The sequence below is a fragment of the Prosopis cineraria genome, unplaced genomic scaffold, assembly GCF_029017545.1.
Source record: "Prosopis cineraria cultivar Desert tree isolate PC_DT_omini unplaced genomic scaffold, ASM2901754v1 PC1420, whole genome shotgun sequence".
Lineage (NCBI taxonomy): Eukaryota > Viridiplantae > Streptophyta > Magnoliopsida > Fabales > Fabaceae > Prosopis > Prosopis cineraria.
The window spans coordinates 8,326-24,712 of NW_026556745.1; the positions used below are offsets into that span (position 1 = coordinate 8,326).

At 33.3% G+C, this 16,387-nt stretch overlaps 2 long non-coding RNA genes across 2 annotated transcripts; both read right to left on the reverse strand.

Annotated features, from left to right (window-relative positions):
• Positions 1–5,006: 5,006 nt before the first annotated feature.
• On the reverse strand, positions 5,007–6,654 carry LOC129300082 (uncharacterized). The gene is made up of 3 exons (XR_008590706.1): positions 6,494–6,654; positions 5,764–5,829; positions 5,007–5,214 (listed from the first exon to the last, which is right to left on the reverse strand). It is a non-coding gene; the product is annotated as an uncharacterized LOC129300082 (long non-coding RNA).
• Positions 6,655–12,009: 5,355 nt separating this feature from the next.
• On the reverse strand, positions 12,010–13,782 carry LOC129300081 (uncharacterized). The gene is made up of 3 exons (XR_008590705.1): positions 13,498–13,782; positions 12,767–12,832; positions 12,010–12,217 (listed from the first exon to the last, which is right to left on the reverse strand). It is a non-coding gene; the product is annotated as an uncharacterized LOC129300081 (long non-coding RNA).
• Positions 13,783–16,387: the final 2,605 nt, after the last annotated feature.

A 16,387-nucleotide genomic window follows, 5' to 3' on the forward strand; every position in this document is an offset into this window, starting at 1 on the left:
GGACCTGATTTATTTTCTTTTATTGTTGGAGTTTTATGAGGCATGGCCTGTACCCTATTGCCTGAATATTCTTATCAGTAAGAATTAGCTTATTATTTGGGAATAATGGGTGAACTCGTTTTGCTCATTTGGTTGAACTAAAGAGCAATGAACAAGCTTTAAAGGCTTCGTATCCCAATAACTCCAGTTCTTGGGGCGGAAAAAAACTTGTATACTTAATCTTATATGTTTAAGATGATTGTTTTTAATTAAATCATGACACATGTAACATTTATTGATTATTTATTTTATGGTAAATTTTTATTATTAATATTATTAACACGTTAAAATCTATTTGTTTTGATTTAATTTGATAAAAATACCTTAAGTATATAAGGTTAAGTATTATTTTTATCAATGATTAATGAAGTGGGGATTTGGACAAGTATTTGTTATTTGTTTTGGATATGTTACTGACAATATCAATCACATTTTAGTCGAGGATCGAAATGTTGTCTTGGATCATGTTTATAGGAAAAAAATGAATGTGTTAATTTAAAATCTCAATAATTTTGCATTTCACTGGCCCATGTAAGAGGTTAATTAAAGGAGTCTAATTATATGGTTACCTACTTAGCTTCATATTTCCATGAATAGGTTATGGGCGAAAGAAAAGAATACATATATCCGTACCGATTGTGTTCCAAGAACAAGCTTGCTTTGTTTGATTGATGTAGTTATTTTTTTTTTTTTTAAATATAGATTTGATTGATATAATATGATAATCTATACACAGCACTTTGTTAGAGGCAGACTTTTCAACGAGCCACAGTAGAAAGCCATCTTCGGGAGACCCGGCCAACCATAACCCTGAGGGCTGAGGCCCCAATGACCTATTATCTACTATTTAGGCTCTTTTTTCGTTAGCTTATTTATATTTATGCTGCGTGTTTACATATTACCCCCTTCATTTATAAATATAAAATATTTTTAAAAAATTAAATATTAAAAAATATAAAATATTTTTAATCTTTTAAAGTGTAATTATTATCTTTTTTAAAAGTATCCTGTTGATAATAATTTATATTTATTGTAGGGTGTTTAATAAAAATAAATATAAAAAATAAAATTAATTTAAAAATAAATAACTATTTTATTAAAAAATAAAATTTAATTAAAAATAACTTTGGAGTATTATTTAGTAAAAAAAATTTTGTTTTGTACATTTGTATATTGCGCTGTACTGACATGGTATCAACCGCTGCTTATCTTAAGGTCAAGATGCTTACAATTAAAAGTTTTGTTTCTTAATGATAGCCAGCAGTCCGCTGATTGTTTCTGGAAGCTAGTTATTGCGTCTATAAGCATTTAAATCTTGCCACGGGAGATATTGCATGATACTATATGTTAGAGACAGACAGATATTAATGAATTTAAGGTTTACGATTAAACAACGTAACATGTGACGCGGCATCCGTGTTCGTGTCATGATTTCGGATCTGACTTTATATCTTCATATCCATTGTTCAAGCCAAGGACTTATGCGGAAATTTTGAGAATATCAAATATACATATTCAAATATATAGAACATAAGTTGCACTTATTTAAAAAAAAATCATGTATATAGTAGAAGACATATGGAGTATCACTGCATCCAACATTTAAACCATGCATCCAAATTTCAATTTTCAAGATATGCATAACTCATTCTAATATGCACCTTATATTTGAATATACATTTCACATATTTTAATTTTTTTTATTTTTTATGAAAATACTAAAAAATATTTAAAAAAACGTAAATGAATATTCTAAAAATTTTCTTATTTTTTTATAAAAATATATATATGAATATTTTAAAATCGCAAATGGATATTTTCAAAATTCTCATTTTTAATGCAAATAGATATTCTAAAAATGTTCTTATTTTTCATGAAAACATATATAAATATTCTAAAAATACAAATAAATATTTTAAAAATTTCTCATTTTTTCATGAAAACATATATGAATATTTTAAATTTTTACATTTCCAATACATATCCTTAAATTCAAGTTGTGAAATAAAATCTTTCAAATCCAACAAGTAAGTGAAAAAATTGAATTGAACTTTATTTCATTAAAATATTAAAATTACAGTCACTTGGAACTGTTTTAACAATCAATAGTTACAAGTCAAACTACAGTCTATAGACAATCACACTATAGTTGCAATGTATAAATGGTCCCTCTTTTATAATTAGACAAGTCAATTGATATCACAATTGATGAATAACACAACCCAAAATAATAATCCCTATCAACATAGTTTTTGAGAGCCTAAATAGAAATGAATTTCCTCTAAAATTATCATTGTTGTTACATTTAACTTTTCAACAACCATCCTAAGTGAAAGAGTTTTTGACTTCTTTGGCTTCATTGCTTCCAGACTTCCAAGCACCCCAATTAGTGTTTGAGTTTTCTCCATCAGCCAATCCACTTTTTTAAACATTTCCTTGACTTCATCTCACTGTTGGACTTTTATTTGATGTTTTATCCATATTCTAAGAAAATTGACCGCTTTGCTCTCCAATATTCTTGTCATCATCCTTGCCTCTTGATTCTCTCAAATCTACAATGCTTCTATCTTCTCCAAACCCAATCCCATGGAAACCACCATGAATATGCAAATAAATAAGAGTAACTAGTGAATATAACCTTGCCTTTTCTCAATATAAGATATATGCGCCCACTATGATAATCTTACCAAGCCACCCCACAACTCAAAAAATACAACATGACTATAAAAAGGTAAAAATGTAACATCTTATAATAGATAACATGCCTTTATATAGGCTCAATCAAACAAAATTTCACAAGGACAAGCAACTTTAACATAAAGACAAAGCAATATAAACTTAAGGTTCAAAGAGTTCTTGTTAGTTAAACTCAATCAAATCTAAAACTAGGAGCAGTAACACCTCTAGTGAAATTGCTGTATCACTTTGAGCATTCAAGACAAAATCTCTGTAATTTTTTATGGTTCTGAATTCTTAAAAAACATGTCTTTGCTAGCTTATCTCATGCTCTCGTGTCACTATATACTACCTGTTATTGATATTGATGTTGTATTGGGTGGAGGAAGGCAAGGGATCACCATTGATATAAGCATGATAAAGCCTTCTTAAAAACATTCATCAAATGAGTAGTTAGTTGTACAGAGGTAGAAGGAATAAAGGAAAAAAAATAACACGCAAGTTTAGCTCTAAAACATAATTACAAGGCAACAAAATATGGGCATTAAATGCCCTAACATTTAGAAATTGAAGAAACTAATACAATCCATGCATAAAATGCTAGAGAAAATGTCAAGGCAGCTATAATGAAAGATTATGGACTTGAGGTTCTTTATTGGTTAAAAATCTATATTGTATTCCCCAACACTTTCCAGTAACATGAATCACATAATTAATTAATGCAAATTTAAACAAAACAAGGCAAACTTGCATAGATGGCCAAACACTTGTGTGTTTACAAAAACAATAGGAGAAATGTTTGTCACATTACAAAAATCAGATTTCTCTAGTCATCAATAAGTATGGTAAGAGAAAGGAAACTTATAGAAGTCTTGTATTACTCGATAAAAAACAACTTAAGTGGTACAACCTGCAACTTTTGGTGATTGAAGTGGCGTGATTTGAACGTTTAACAATTAGATTTGAATGTTCAGTGATTGAGCGACATAATTTAGAATAGACCAGCTTCAAATGAAGAAGCAGTGGCAAACGAAATTTAATTACTCAATTTGAATGAATAATACTAAAATCACATTAGCGACAGTGGTGGAGTGATTCACACATCAAAACAACACTCATGGACACAGTGTAAAGCCACCTTTACTAATATAACACATAACCATAATCTCCTAGGTAATCATTAGACTAACTCAAATGAGTTGTCTAATCATTGTTAACCATTTTTAAATTATTTTCCAAATTCGGATGTATTTATTTTCAAAATTAAGATACCAAGTTTTCATAATTTTAAAATACTTAAATTTAATTCCAATCAATTCAAATCATATTAGAAACAAGTATAGAGGCATAAGATATATTTGGTGGTCAAAACATTAAAAACTAATAAAAGACTTCAAGTGGAACTACACAGAGGGATGTGTTGCAATGCATGCACATGTGTCAAGGCTTGTCCCTCATTGCAAAATTTGATAGCGGTTGTGTTGTCATAATAATGACATAGGGACAAACTTTCATCACACCCTATTTCTCCATCTGATATTCGACTTAGGTGTTTTAGGTGTCTACAGAAAACTTTTTTCATACTCTAGCCAACGAGGTTCTACTTCTAAAATATGTTACACAAAGGAGTTTAATACCCAAACCTATTTTCACATTTTTCACAATATAAAGAGTGTCTAAAACCCAATATTATACCAAAAGCTACAACCAACACTTAAAATACACTCAATAGACTTAGGATTGTCTATGTAACACACCATATAAACAATATGATACTTAACTTCCAATTTTAACTCTCAACCCCTTAGTTTCTAAAACAAAAGGAGGAGATCTAGAATTTGCGTTTAACTAATATTCATGCACAATGGGCATTATAAATCATCCATATACTTATGCTAGTATTTTAGCTCTACATAAATCAACACATGACATATGTATAAACTCAAGGCCCAAAATACAACATTCTTAAACATGCATCATAATAGTGCAAGTATAGGTTCAAATATGTCTTTAGTTGGCAATGTCATAAAGTTACACATAAATCAAAACGAATTAGGAGGAATTAGAATAGGAATAATCAATTCCTAAACCTTTGGAGTGTTTTCCTTTTCAATGTAACACCCTCAAATTTACAGACCGATTTTTTCGCAAATTATTAAAACCATTATCATGGTAGAAAAATTTCTACCACGATACATCCAAGACAATATACCACAGGTCTTAAAATATCTAAAAAAAACAATTAGAACCATGAGGGACAGACATGATCCTCATAGCATGTTATTCAAATCAGATCATAAATCAAGAGGGACAGACATAATCCTCTTGGTCATATAAATACTTTTAATAAAAAGGATTAGAGTTTACATGCTTCACAAAGAAGATATGTCCTAAGTTGGCACAAGATACATTGTATAATCTAAAATAAGAGGCAACGTAAAAGATGGTGTCTCATACACCACAGTTACACCTCTGGTGCTTTCTCGGCCGGACTCGCTCCTGTAAAAATATTAACCACGGGGAATGAGACTTAAAAGTCCCAGTAACCAAAAATTAATATGTAATGATGCATGCGGATGTAACTAATCATGCGATTGCTAAGTGGGCACACAAAACATTTAACCGAACAATACTTTCAAACAAACCGAACAAGTATTTAATTTGCATGACTGCACCTTATATCCTCCTTTCGCCATGCTCGGACGCCAAATCACCCGGCCAAAGGTGAGTTGGACCAAGCGACACGCCACTCATTGGGTCCAATGAGGGCTTACCACGTGGTAATAATTAACCGAACAGAAATTCCCATTAACACCATACATTAAAATACCCTGACAAGTCATGCATCATTCAAATATCCAAACAGGAATATATCCGAACAATAATATCTCATCATGATAAACAAAAATAAATTTTTAACCCACTTGGCAATAATTTCAAACAAGTATATACAGTATTTATTTTCAATAATTCATAATTTTTCCAAACAACAAAACAACACATAACCATTCACAAACACACTCATCACAACACATTAATAATGGTTACCTTGTGTCTTGAATAACAAGTTCCCCTTCACAACTCCTTTTTCACCACTATCTTTGTCAATATAATCTACATAATTATTTCACAATACTATATATTAATTTTACATTAAAATAAATAACTCTAATTTAAAGAGTTAGAAAGTCTTAAATCTATAGTCCATATTAACACTAATTTAAGATTTATGCCTCATTTAACTTCCCAAATTCTTTTCTAAAATTCTCGTACCCTAATGAACTATTTTTTTTATCCTCAATTCACTTCTAGTATCACAATTTCATCCTTCTACATTCTAAAAATTCATCCAAAAATAAATTAAAAATTTTAGAATTATCCTGAAGCCTCAAATCACCTTTCTATAACCTCAAAAATACCTATTCATACTTAAATAAATATTTAATAATCATAGATTTATCCCTACATCTCAGATTCCACATAAATTCAACCATATAGATCTAGATTTTAACTCAAAAATTCTTAAACATGAGTTTCAACCTCAAGAAAATATTCTATAATATTTACTATATCCCTAAGAATTTTAACCTATATTTTTAATCCATCATATCATCAGATTAACTATCCTATAGAAAAATCCTAATCAAAATATTTACTCTATCCTACAAAATAATCATATCACTAGAAAGCTAATATTATTTAGAAAATAACTATAAAATTAATTTTGTAATTAAATAAATTTTTAAATGCTAATCTAAACAGGAAAGTTAGAACATACCTGAAGAAAAAAGAAAATAATCCCCCCTTGCGAGAAAACGCCGAGCAACGTGAGAGGAAGAGAGAAAAATAATATAAAAATGGGATTGTGAGTCCCAAAATTATATTAAAAAAAACTATAGGTTTGAATTTAATTATTCAAACCTTTGGGCCCAAAGTTGCAATTTTTCTAAATTGCATCTTAGCCTCTCATGCTTCCTAATGCACACACCCCCTCCTTTTTATACATGAAGGCACCTCTTCTCTTCCCTCATCTAACCAATGTGGGACTTAGAAACAACAACCTTCCACCCCCCCTTTTTTTTGTTCCTTCTACCTTCTCTTTTTTTTTAACACACACATAAAAAAAATTATTTATGTATTATATCTTAACTAAATATTGCTTATGTGGTTTTAAATTTAAATTTTTAAATTCATAATTAAATACCTAATCATAATATTATTTCTAAATAACCTCAAATAATATAAATTCCTATTATTATCATTTTTTTCCTCAAAACCTAAATTCCACAATTTCTTTATTATATAAAAATCAGGATGTTACAATTCTCCCCTCCTTTTAGAAATTTTGTCCTCAAAATTTAATAGATAAGCTTAGAAACTATGTACCTAAGCAAATAAATGTGGATAATCTCGCCTCATACTCTCCTCGGTCTCCCAAGTAGCATCACCTAGGGCTCCACCCTTCCAAATCACCTTCACGAGTCGGATGGTCTTATTGCGTAGTTGTTTGTCCTTAAAGTCCTCAATTCGCTCCGGTTCGGATCTAAAGGTCAAATTCTCCCTCAATTCTACTTCTTCAGGTTCAATAACATGGGAGGGATCCGGGTTGTACTTCTTCAACTGTGATACGTGGAACACATTATGGATACCTGCAATCTGTGGAGGTAATGCAACTCTATATGCAGTAGATCCAATTCGCTCCAAGATCTCATACGGGCCCATAAATCTAGGTGTCAATTTCTTTGCCTTAATGGATCTACCAATGCCTGTCACTGGAGAAACCTTCAAAAATACATGATCTCCTACTTCAAACTCTAACGGCCGTCTCCTCTTATCAGCATAGCTCTTCTGTCGGCTCTGAGCGGTTAGCAATTTTTGCTTAATCATTGCAATCTTCTGGGTGGTTTGCTCTACAATTTCTGGACCAATGATACTCCTCTCACTTAATTCTGTCCAACATAAAGGCGATCTACACTTCCTTCCATACAAGGCCTCATAAGGCGCCATCCCAATACTAGAATGATAGCTGTTATTATAAGCAAATTCAGCTAATGGCAAATGATTATCCCAACTACCTGGTAGTTCAATGGCACAAGCTCTCAACATGTCCTCCAAAGTCTGGATCGTCCTCTCTGTTTGTCCATCTGTTTGGGGGTGGTATGCGGTGCTAAAACTCAGTCTGGTACCCATAGCCTTCTGTAGCGCACCCCAAAAGTTTGAAGTGAACCTTGGGTCACGATCTGACACAATTCTAGAGGGTATACCATGAAGTCTAACTATCTCCTTAATGTATATCTCAGCAAATTTCTCTAATGTAGAGGTAAACTTGATCGCCAAAAAGTGAGCTGATTTGGTGAGTCGGTCTACTATCACCCAAATAGCATCCTTACTCGAGGGTGTTCTTGGCAGTCCAGTGATGAAATCCATAGAAATATCATCCCATTTCCACTTTGGAATATCTAACGGTTGCAGTGTTCCAGCTGGCTTCTGATGTTCTATCTTTATCTTCTGACACGTTAAACATCTAGAAACAAATTCAGTTACATCTTTCTTCATTCCTGGCCACCACCAACCTCGCTTCAAATCATGGTACATTTTAGTTATACCGGGATGAATTGTATATTTGCTCCTATGAGCTTCTTCTAAAAGGATATTCCTCAATCTTGGATCATTAGGTACACAAACTCTACCTTTATACTTCATCACTGTGTCCTCAGAGATGGTAAAATTTGGGGCCTTACCTACCACTATCTCCTTCCTTATATTCCTTAAGTAGTCATCACTTGCTGTGAGACTCTGAGATCTTCCCAGAATTTGCTCTCAAAGTCTGCTACCTGGAGTGCGGCCATTTGATGTTCAATCACATCTACTGGAACATCATGAAAACTGTTCCATAAATGATATTCATGAACCATCAAATGTGCAGCATGAATAGTCTTTCTACTTAAGGCATCAGCTACCACGTTAGCCTTACCCGGATGGTAATGTAATTCAAAGTCATAATCCTTTAGAAATTCCATCCATCGTCGCTGCCTCATATTAAGCTCTTTTTGATCAAATAAATACTTCAGGCTCTTATGGTCACTGAAGATTTGAAACTTAGATCCATACAAGTAGTGTCTCCATATCTTCAGAGCAAACACAACTGCAGCTAACTCCAAATCATGAGTAGGGTAATTTTCCTCGTGTGGTCTCAACTGTCTGGAGGAATAGGCAACCACTCGGTCATTTTGCATCAAAACACATCCTAAACCCTTTAAAGAAGCATCAGTGTACAGAGTGTACGGCACCACAGGGTCAGGAATAGTCAATACTGGAGTAGTGGTTAACCTCTTTTTCAATTCTTGGAAAGCAGCTTCACATTTGTCAGTCCAAATAAATGGGGCATCCTTCTTAGTCAGCTTAGTTAAGGGCATCGCAATTTGCGAAAATCCCTTAATAAAGCGACGATAATAACCTGCTAGACCTAAAAAGCTTCGTATCTCTGTAACAGATTTTGGCTGTTCCCACTTCATCACTGCATCAATCTTGCTAGGATCCACCGCAACTCCATCTCTGGACACAACATGGCCCAAAAACTTTACTTCTTGGAGCCAAAATTCACACTTGCTTAATTTGGCATAAAGCTTATGTTCCCTCAAAACTTGCAAGACGATTCTTAAATGTTCACCATGAGCCTCCTCATCCTTTGAATAAATAAGAATGTCATCAATAAACACTACTACAAACTTATCTAAATAGGGTCGAAAGATCCTATTCATGTAATCCATGAATACCGCAGGAGCATTCGTAAGTCCAAACGGCATCACCATGAATTCATAATGCCCATATCTCGTCCGAAATGCTGTCTTAGGTATATCCTCTGCTCTCACTCTCAATTGGTGGTACCCTGACCTTAAGTCAATCTTTGAGAAAACTGCGGATCCCACAAGCTGATCCAGCAAATCATCGATTCTCGGAAGTGGATATTTGTTCTTGATGGTTACTTTGTTCAATTGTCTATAATCAATGCACAATCGGAGGCTTCCGTCCTTCTTCTTTACAAAAAGGACTGGAGATCCCCAAGGTGAAACACTCGGTCTGATGAAACCCTTCTCAAGTAGCTCTTCGATTTGCTTTTTCAGTTCCGCTAACTCTGAAGGGGACATCCGATAAGGAGCCTTAGAAATTGGCCCTGTACCGGGTACCAATTCAATTGAGAACTCTACCTCGCGCTTTGGGGGTAAACCGGAGACTTCGTCTGGAAATACATCCGCAAATTCTTTGACAATTGGGATATTCTTCACGCCTTCATCAATCTCAGCTTGGATAGAGAAGAAAACCATGTAGGCCTGGCAACCCTTCTTCATACATCTATCAACTTGCGCCGCCGACAAGAAAACATGATCTTGAGTCTCGACTGGGGTCACCGACAAAGAAGATAAAGACACACTCCTCTCTCTACAATCTAGGATAGCACCATTTGCAGCCATCCAATTCATTCCCACAATTACATCCATACCTCTCAGTGGTAGGATAATTAAGTCCATAGTTGTTTTCCTATTTTTAAACTCGACTACTAGGTTAAGGCATGCCTTAGCGGTCCTCACAGATTCTCCCGCAGGAGTAGACACATTCATATCAAAAGGTAAAATACACACAGGCAAATCAAGGTTCTTTACACAAGTTTCAGAAATAAAAGAGTGTGTAGCACCCGAATCAAATAGTGCAACAATATCATGATGAAGGATTTTGATGTTACCTCTAATGGCATCTGGGGAGTTCATGGTGTCCTGAGTAAGAGCAAACACACGACCAGAGACAGTAGGATGTTGGGAAGGGTTCTTCATATTTGAGCCCTGGTTGTCCCCACAAAACTTTGCAATGTGACCGGGTTTCCCACAAATGTAACAGACCCAGCACTGTCCGAAATGACGACGCCCGCATTTAGTGCACTGTTGAGAGCTCGCTGTACTCGGGGCAGGGGTAGATACTGTTGGGCTCCTCTGTGACCCGTGATAACTACTATGATAGCTCCTCTGTCCTTGGCCCCTTTGAAATGGACCCTTCTGCCTTCCTTGGTTCCATGAGCTACTCGAACCCTGATGGTTTTTCTTCATAATGCCTCCGGTGGGTCGAGGGTAGGTTGGGGGTCTACTATATGAATAACCCCTCTTCTCTCTCTCAACCTCCTTCTTACTGCGAGCTACTACTTGTAGTTTTATGCACATTTCATCATAATCTCGGATATCTAGATGAGCCAATTGTTCCCTCAATTCTGGTCTAGCCTTCTCCAATAAGCGCTTAGCCTTCCATTCGGAATCATCCCTATACTGCAGGTACGTGGAGTATCTAGATAACTCCTGAAACTTAGCAATGAATGTGTCCTCATCGAGGTTCCCTTGCTTAAAGGCATGGAATTCCGCTTCCTTCTCAGACCTTAACTCTGATGGAAAGTAATGCCTGAATAATTTTTCCTTGAATTCCTCCCAGGTGAGTGTAGAATCATCCCTGGGCCCTGCTGTCTCCCACCAATCTCTTGCTCCTTTCACTAGGAGCACTAATGCTACTTGTACTTTTTGATTGCTGGTGCATGTGACTACTCGAAAGATGGATTCGAGTCTCTTCACCCATTCCTCTACCACGGATGGTTTAAGGTTACCATCAAACGTAGGAGGGTTAAACTTCCTAACAGTTTCCCACACATCAGTAATGGTCGGTGGGGCTCTCTGTTCCTCCTGCCTAATTTCTTTCCTTCTAGACTCATGATCTCTCAGAGTGGCAGGATGTGAGGAACTGCCTTCCCCCACATGACTCTCAACATGAGCCCTATCTCCATTTTCAGTTACCTTTTGCCTCTTTAGCTCCGTCAACTCTTGTTCGTATCCTTGAACCTTGTCTGTTAATGTTTTTACAAGCATTCTTAATTCCGCCAAGTCAGGCTCCTCATTTGGCAGTGGCGGTGGCAGGTGCTCATGTTGGAATCCTGAGTTACCACGAGTAACAGGCATTTTCTCTCCCCTCCTAAAGGATACAAGATATAAATAATAAAATTAGCCTAGCTATATCATGGCCATACAATGAGAAGCACCATAACAATGTATATTGCCAACCGACTATATGCTCTGATACCAATATGTAACACCCTTAAATTTACAGACCGATTTTTCGCAAATTATTAAAACCATTATCATGGTAGAAAAATTTCTACCACGATACATCCAAGACAATATACCACAGGTCTTAAAATATCTAAAAAAAAACAATTAGAACCATGAGGGACAGACATGATCCTCATAGCATGTTATTCAAATCAGATCATAAATCAAGAGGGACAGACATAATCCTCTTGGTCATATAAATACTTTTAATAAAAAGGATTAGAGTTTACATGCTTCACAAAGAAGATATGTCCTAAGTTGGCACAAGATACATTGTATAATCTAAAATAAGAGGCAACGTAAAAGATGGTGTCTCATACACCACAGTTACACCTCTGGTGCTTTCTCGGCCGGACTCGCTCCTGTAAAAATATTAACCACGGGGAATGAGACTTAAAAGTCCCAGTAACCAAAAATTAATATGTAATGATGCATGCGGATGTAACTAATCATGCGATTGCTAAGTGGGCACACAAAACATTTAACCGAACAATACTTTCAAACAAACCGAACAAGTATTTAATTTGCATGACTGCACCTTATATCCTCCTTTCGCCATGCTCGGACGCCAAATCACCCGGCCAAAGGTGAGTTGGACCAAGCGACACGCCACTCATTGGGTCCAATGAGGGCTTACCACGTGGTAATAATTAACCGAACAGAAATTCCCATTAACACCATACATTAAAATACCCTGACAAGTCATGCATCATTCAAATATCCAAACAGGAATATATCCGAACAATAATATCTCATCATGATAAACAAAAATAAATTTTTAACCCACTTGGCAATAATTTCAAACAAGTATATACAGTATTTATTTTCAATAATTCATAATTTTTCCAAACAACAAAACAACACATAACCATTCACAAACACACTCATCACAACACATTAATAATGGTTACCTTGTGTCTTGAATAACAAGTTCCCCTTCACAACTCCTTTTTCACCACTATCTTTGTCAATATAATCTACATAATTATTTCACAATACTATATATTAATTTTACATTAAAATAAATAACTCTAATTTAAAGAGTTAGAAAGTCTTAAATCTATAGTCCATATTAACACTAATTTAAGATTTATGCCTCATTTAACTTCCCAAATTCTTTTCTAAAATTCTCGTACCCTAATGAACTATTTTTTTTTATCCTCAATTCACTTCTAGTATCACAATTTCATCCTTCTACATTCTAAAAATTCATCCAAAAATAAATTAAAAATTTTAGAATTATCCTGAAGCCTCAAATCACCTTTCTATAACCTCAAAAATACCTATTCATACTTAAATAAATATTTAATAATCATAGATTTATCCCTACATCTCAGATTCCACATAAATTCAACCATATAGATCTAGATTTTAACTCAAAAATTCTTAAACATGAGTTTCAACCTTAAGAAAATATTCTATAATATTTACTATATCCCTAAGAATTTTAACCTATATTTTTAATCCATCATATCATCAGATTAACTATCCTATAGAAAAATCCTAATCAAAATATTTACTCTATCCTACAAAATAATCATATCACTAGAAAGCTAATATTATTTAGAAAATAACTATAAAATTAATTTTGTAATTAAATAAATTTTTAAATGCTAATCTAAACAGGAAAGTTAGAACATACCTGAAGAAAAAAGAAAATAATCCCCCCTTGCGAGAAAACGCCGAGCAACGTGAGAGGAAGAGAGAAAAATAATATAAAAATGGGATTGTGAGTCCCAAAATTATATTAAAAAAAACTATAGGTTTGAATTTAATTATTCAAACCTTTGGGCCCAAAGTTGCAATTTTTTCTAAATTGCATCTTAGCCTCTCATGCTTCCTAATGCACACACCCCCTCCTTTTTATACATGAAGGCACCTCTTCTCTTCCCTCATCTAACCAATGTGGGACTTAGAAACAACAACCTTCCACCCCCCCTTTTTTTTGTTCCTTCTACCTTCTCTTTTTTTTTTAACACACACATAAAAAAAATTATTTATGTATTATATCTTAACTAAATATTGCTTATGTGGTTTTAAATTTAAATTTTTAAATTCATAATTAAATACCTAATCATAATATTATTTCTAAATAACCTCAAATAATATAAATTCCTATTATTATCATTTTTTCCTCAAAACCTAAATTCCACAATTTCTTTATTATATAAAAAATCAGGATGTTACATTCAACACCCAAGCTAGAGCATATAAAATATTAAGAGAAAGGAGTGAGTACAATTACTTAGTAGCTAAGGTATGTCTATCCTATGTAATTGTATATTAATTGATATCTAGCATATTTAATGAATGCATGAACATAATATCATGTTGTAAACATGAGCAATTCATTTTATGAACAATGCACATGATGACAATACTAAAAATTATGTAATAATGACACAATCAAATATCATGACTTGCCACAAATTTAACAACTATGTGATCCATAGGATAAAATGCATGATCAAACTATTCTTATATCTTCCTTATACCTTTCGACTATATTTGTGAGTTATATTTCAAATAGGACTCTGTCCTTGTAAATAAACTATCCAAACTTATCAATCATGAAGAGTGACTTGGTCAGAGATCACTACACTCACTGTCATACTATAGCTTCTCCTATTTTTAAATCTCTGGGTTTTCATAAATCATAAGTTAGTCTCTTTGACAAACAAGTGGAGATAATTAGGTTCCTTTACAAATAATGAGACAGTCTTTCCATAAACAGTAAGATAAGACTACCCCCCAATTCTAATGATTGATAGCTGTTAACACATGAATTTTATCTACTCCTTCCTACAAGCAAACTATTGCCAAAACAATCATCCAATACCTCATGCTCACATACATATACATGCTTCTAAATCACAGTGACCAACTTTTTATTTTAGATCATATGATAGGCTAAAGTATGTGAGCATCATAGGTAATTCTTCTTATCAACATATATCACATGCTCTTAGTCATAAATTTTCACAAAACATTTCATCACTTTTCTCATGTACTTGACATCATGCTAGTACAATAACACAATCATCTCATACTTAATCACATCACATTAACAACTCAATTGGTTAAAAAATCTTGTGTTCAATTTGCACATATTTATAATCATGTAATTCAATCATTTGTGTCAAATAATTCATTTTTAAGAGCATAAATCAATTAACAAATAACTACATAAAAAATACTTCTCTCATTTTCCTTAAACATTTAAGTTGTTAAAAGTTACCCCTCTACTAATGCTTCTAAAGCTTGATCTCAAGCTCAATGCATGAATTATTAATCTACAATTAATCATATTCAAAACCATTAACATCATCATTTAGGCAACTTCAACTTTCCATTTCAATCCCTTCAAATGCCCACAGCCCTTATTTCTTGCATTTAAGCTCATCTATTAAGTTTATTAACTTTCATTAATCTCAACTAACTTCATTAAACTCTTGGCTAACCATTAATGACATTTAAACTTTCCCAACCACTTTATTAAATGTTAAAATTCAGCCATAAATTCTCCTCAATCACCAAAGATGAGCATGGCCTTCAATCTTAAGTTTAGATAGCTCAAAAACCTCTTATTAACTCAATTTAAGTCAATGGGCTTGAGCCCATAGCCAATACATATGAAATTCAACTCCTATCAATAAATCCTAAATTAAAAACTTGAGAAAAATAGGACAGGGATGAAGAAGAAGGTCTATAAGACTTACTTTAGAAGTTTAATAGCAGTAAAACACCTTAAAAACCTTTGAAAATGGCAGCTATAGCATAGCTCTCCAAGTTCTCTTCATTCTCTCCCTCTTTTCTCTTTTAATTTCCAAACTAATGCACGTTTCTCTTATTAGAACTATGAGTCATGCACTTGGCATGTGGCATAGGGAGCCATATCCATACTTGAAGGGTTTATGTGTTGTGGTAGATGCTGCACATATAAACTCTACCTAATTACTAGTTTTTAATAAAAAAATTATTTATTTGTATAAATAAATACTTAATCTTGAAATGAGAAAGAAAATTAAAACTGAATAAAATTTATATGTGTATATATATATACTAAGGGCAAGAAGATTTGCTTTATTCACTAAATCCTAGACAAATTTTTCATATGAAATCTAATATTATTTTTATAAAAAGACTTATTTTATGGATTATGTATTGTTATAGACACATGGTAGATAGTATGATATCTCAGAGGAATTTATATAATATGTCTCTATCTATTTGTATTTGGAATATAGATATATTTAATTCATACTAAACATGTAAATAATACTAATACTAATCTTTTTTTTTATTAAACGTGTCCATAATATAGAAATTTAGAAAGAAATAATTTAAAGGATAATCATATAATTCATATCAGATAATCATCATAATATTAATATTGCATCCATCGTAATTACATCGTAGTCCCAAAAATCATATATAATCAAGTAGTGAACCTAAGCCATTTTATTCCATATAGTATTAGTATCTATGAATCTAAGAGCTATGCTGGTTCATATTAGTGTCTTCAAAAGACT